At 36.3% G+C, this 5,179-nt stretch overlaps 1 non-coding gene across 1 annotated transcript; it reads right to left on the bottom strand.

Moving 5' to 3' along the window:
• Positions 1-3,562: 3,562 nt before the first annotated feature.
• Positions 3,563-3,667, bottom strand: LOC114677910 (small nucleolar RNA U13). Its single transcript, XR_003729336.1, has one exon. It is a non-coding gene; the product is annotated as a small nucleolar RNA U13 (small nucleolar RNA).
• Positions 3,668-5,179: the final 1,512 nt, after the last annotated feature.

Raw genomic sequence — 5,179 nt, 5'->3', positions numbered from 1 at the left:
GGCAGTTTTGAACAGGCAAAAGAATCAGTGACACTTGAAGATAAGACAATGGAAATTATTGAGTTTAAGGAACAGAAAGAAAAAAATATTGAAGAAAAGTGAACAGAGCCTAAGGGACCTGTAGCATATCATCAAGCAGACCAACATACACACTGTGGAAGTTTTAGAAGGAGAAGAGAGAAAGGGGTAGAGAGAATATTTGGAAAAATAATGGCTGAAAAACTTCTGACACTGGATGAAAGAGATGAATATAAACATCCAAGAAACTCAAGAAAATCCAAATATGATGAACTCAAGGAGACCCACACTGAGATACATTATAATCAAACCTTTGATTGAACAAAGACAGACTCACTACATACAAGAGATTTTCAATAAGATCATAAGCAGATTTCTCATTAGAAACTTTGGAGGCCAAAGGCCATGGGGCCAATATATTCCAAGTGCAAAACAAACAAACAAACAACCCCCCAAAAAAATTACTAACCAAAAATTTTATCTCTTGCCAAACTATCCTTCTAAAATGAGAAACTAAGACATATTCCCATATGGCTGGGCATAGTGATTCACACCTGTAATCCTGGCACTCTGGGAGCCTGAAGCAGGAGGATTGCTTAGGCCAAGCATTCAAAACCAACATGGGAAACATGGTGAGACCTCATCCTTACAGAAAATAGTAATTAAAAAAGATTAGCTGGGAATGGTGGTGCATGCCTGTAGTCCTGGCTACTTGGGAGGCTGAAATGGGAGGATTACTTGAGCCCAGGAGTTGGAGGCTACAGTGAGCTACAGTTGTGCCACTGCACTCCAGCCTGAGTGACAGGCCAAGATCTTGAATCAAAAAAAAAAAAAAAAGATATTCCCAAATTAAAAAACTGAGGGAGTTCATTACCACTAGAGCTGCCCCAAAAGAAATGCTCAAAGGAAGCCTGCAGCGTGAAATGAAAGGACTCAGTACAGTAATTCAAAGACATATGAAAAAATAACCATCTCAGTAAAGGTAAATACCTGTGCAATCATAAAATCAAATATTATTGTAATAATGATTTACAACTCCACTTTTTGTTTTCTACATGATTTAAGAGAAAAATACATTTAAAAAATTATTACTCAGAAACCTAATTATTGTACCTTTGGTTGGTAACTTCCCATTTCATCTTCTATATAATTTAAAAGACTAATGTATTTAAAAGAACTATGAGTTTATGTTTTGGGATGCATAATATATAAAGATGTAATTTTATGACATCAGCTGCTGAAATAAGTGGGGATGAAGCTATAACAGAGTAAACTTTTTGTATAGTATTAAAGTTAAGCTGGTACAAATTTAAATTAGAGTATTACTTCAAGATGTTAAATGTAATCCTCATGACAACCATAAAAAAAAACTACAGAATATATACAAGGAAATGAGAAATAAATATAAACACTTTCCTACAAAAAATCAAGTAAACACAAAAGATGACAATAATGCAGGAACTGAGGAATAATAAAGTATAAGACATATAGAAAACAAATAGCAAACTGACAGAAGTAAGTCTCTCCTTATCAGTAATTACTTTAAATAAATGTGGAGTAAAACTCTCCACCCAAGAATTACATATTGGCAGAATAGATTTAAAAATACATGATCCAACTAAATGCTGTCTACAATAGAGTCATTTTAGATTTAAAAATACAAACAGATGGAAAGCGAAAAGATGGAATGATAGACCAGGCATGGTGTTTCATGCTTGTAATCCCAGCACTTTTGGAGGCTGAGGCAGGTGGATCACCTGAGGTCAGGAGTTTGAGACCAGCCGGCCAACATGGTGAAACCCTGTCTTTACTAAAACTATAAAAAATTAGCTGGGGTGGTGGGGCATGCCTGTAATCTCAGCTACTCAGGAGGCTGAGGCAGGAGAATCACTTGAACCTGGGAGGAGGAGGTTGCAGTGAGCCAAGATTGAGCCATTGCACCCCAGCCTGGGCAACAAGAGCAAAACTCCGTCTCAAAAAAAAAAAAAAAAAAAAAAAAAAGGATGGAATGATAGAAAAAGCTATTCTGGCTGGGTGCAGTGGTTCACACCTATAATCTTAGCACTTTGGGAGGAGGTGGGCAGATTACCTGAGGTCAGGAGTTCAAGAGCAGCCTGGGCAACATGGTAAAACCCTGTCTCTACTAAAATACAAAAAAATTAGCCAGGGGTGGTGGTGTGCACCTGTAGTCCCAACTTCTCTGGAGACTGAGCCATGAGAATTGCTTGAACCTGAGAGGCAGAGGTTGCAGTGAGCTGAGATTGCACCACAGCATGCCAGACTGGACAACAGAGAGATTCTATCTCTAAAAAAAAAAAAACAAAAACAAAAAAAAGTGTGTTTATTTAAAAAAAAGAAAAGAAAAAGAAAAAGCTATTCCATGCAAATAGTAACCAAAAGAGAGCAGCAGTGGCTATACCAATATCAGACAAGATATACTTTAAATTCAGAAAATGAAAAAGACATAAAGAAGGACATTATAAATTAAAATGTTCAATACAGCAAGAAGATATAAAAACTATAAACATTCATGCATCTAATAACTGACCATCAAAACATATAAGGCAAAATCTGACATAAATGAAGGGAGAAATACAGTTCTACAATAACAAAGATTTCAGTACTCCTCTCTCAATAATGAAGACACCAATCAGACAGAAGATAAGAAAGGAAATAGAAGACAACACAAACCAACTAGATCTAACAGACATATACAGAGCATTACCCAACATCAACAGCATACACATTCTTCTCAAGTACACATGGAATATTTTCCAAGATATATCACATGGAGAGGTGAAGTCAGCTGCACTTCCTGGTTCCAGCGGGGACTTGGAGAAATTTTCTGTCTTACAAGGGGTTTGTAAAATGCACCAATCAGTGCTCTGTAAAAATGTACCAATCAGCGCTCTGTAGCTAGCTAGAGGTTAGTAAAATGCACCAATCAGTGCTCTGTAAAAACATACCAATCAGCGTTCTGTAGCTAGAGGTTTGTAAAATGAACCAATCAGCACATTGTAAAATGGACCAGTCAGGGCTCTGTAAAGTGGACCAATCAGCATTCTGTAAAGTGGGCCAATCAGCACTCTGTAAAGTAGACCAATCAGCACTGTATAAAATGGACTAATCAGCCAGATATGGGCAGGGACAAATAAGGGAATAAAAGTTCGGCACCCCAGTCAGCAGCGGCAACCTGCTCAGGTCCCCGGCCATGCTAGGAAAGCCTTGTTCTTTTGCTCTTCACAATAAATCTTACTGCTGTTCACTCTGGGTCCGTGCCATCTTTAAGAGCTGTAACACTCACTGCGAAGGTCCGCAGCTCCATTCTTGAAGTCAGCTAGACCACAAACCCAACTGGGAGGAACCAACTCCGGATACAGTATGTTAAGTCACAAATTATTGATAGATTATAAAAGATAAATATTATTCAAATTGTCTTCTCTGACCACAACAGGATGAAATTAGAACTCAATAACACAAGTAAAACTAGAAACTTCACAAATTTGTAGAAACTGCACAGCACACTCCTTTTTCCTTTTTCTCATGTCAGACAAATAATGTGCCTATGTTGTAACACCAGGTTTGAGGGAGGTGCATCTCATCCAAGTGCATGAAACCCAATCATCAGGCTTGTGAACTACAAAAGGATCATACAGCACAGTCTTCAACAACCAATGGATCAAAGAAATCACAAAAGAAATTAGAAAATAATTAGAGACAAATGAAAATGAAACTACATTATACCAAAACTTATGGTACACAGCAAAAGTGGTACTAAAGGAAAAAAACTATAGCTGTAAACACCTAATGTTAAAAACAAAAAAGTTCTCAAATCAACTACCTCATTTTATACCTTAAGGAACTAGAAAAAGAAGAACCAAACTCAAAACTTGCAGAAAGAAGGAAATAAAGATTAGAGCGAAGATAAAATAGAGAATAGAAAAATAATAGAGAAAAGTCAATAAAACCAAAAGTTGATTCCTCAAGATCAGCAAAATTGATGAAATTTTAACTAGATGAACTAAGAAAAAAGAGAAAAATTTTAATTAATAAAATCAAAAATGAAAGTGGAGATGATTCCACATAAATAAAAAGAATTATAATTGGCTGGGTCAGGTGACTCATGCCTGTAATCCCAGCACTTTGGGAGGCCAAGGCAGGCAGGTCAGTTGAGGTCAGGAGTTTAAGACCAACCTGGCCAAAATGGTGAAACCCTGTCTCTACTAAAAATACAAAAATTAGCCGGACATGGTAGCCTATGCCTGCAATCCCAGCTATTCATGAGGCTGAAACAGAATAATTGCTTGAACCCAGGAGGCAGAAATTGCAGTGAGCCAAGATCACACCACTGCACTCCAGCCTGGGCAACAGAGCAAGGCTCCATCTCAAAAAAACAAAAAATTATAAACCAGTACTAAGAACAAGTGTATGCCAACAACCAGGTAGCCTATATAAAACATAAAAGAATTCCAGAAACACAAAAACTGCAAAACTAAATCCTGAAGAAATAGAAAATATGAATAGACTTAAAATTGGTAAGAAGATTGAATCAATGGTAAGAAGATTGAATCAATAATCAAAAAATATCCTGAAGAAAAGCCATGGACCTGATGGCTTCCTCAGTGAATTCTACCAAACATTTAAAGAACTAATACTAATCCTTCTTGAACTCTTCCAGAAAATGGAAGAAATGTGATGGTAGAGCTAAATAAGCATTGACTATATAAAACAATAATAATAACAATGTCTAAGTGATAGATTTAACAAAAATAAGATGGAAAGAAATGTAATATGGGAGAGGTTGATTCAAGTTAAGTTTCTAAGGTTCTTGTATATTTGGGATAAGAACAAACGTAGATAAACTTTAAACATTAAATATGCATATTTACATTTCTAGATTAATCATGACATGTGTAAATGCCAAACTAGTAGAGGAGGAACATAGAATGAGAAATTTTTGTACCTGTTCTCCATCTAAGTCGTCAACATCTTTCTCACCATGGTTACCCTACAGAGCAAAGGAAAAGCAGAATGTTGAGAGAGGAGAGGAACAGGTGAATGTGGATATTTCTTTTATGTTAATTTCCTGGTTTATATTTTGTTCAGTTAATAGTAGTATTCAGACTTTACAAAACAACATTTGTATACTGTATCCAATTAT

Source organism: Macaca mulatta, chromosome 4 (genome assembly GCF_049350105.2).
Source record: "Macaca mulatta isolate MMU2019108-1 chromosome 4, T2T-MMU8v2.0, whole genome shotgun sequence".
NCBI lineage: Eukaryota > Metazoa > Chordata > Mammalia > Primates > Cercopithecidae > Macaca > Macaca mulatta.
Note: the sequence above shows the minus strand (reverse complement) of the source record. Positions and strands in the feature narration are given on the sequence as shown.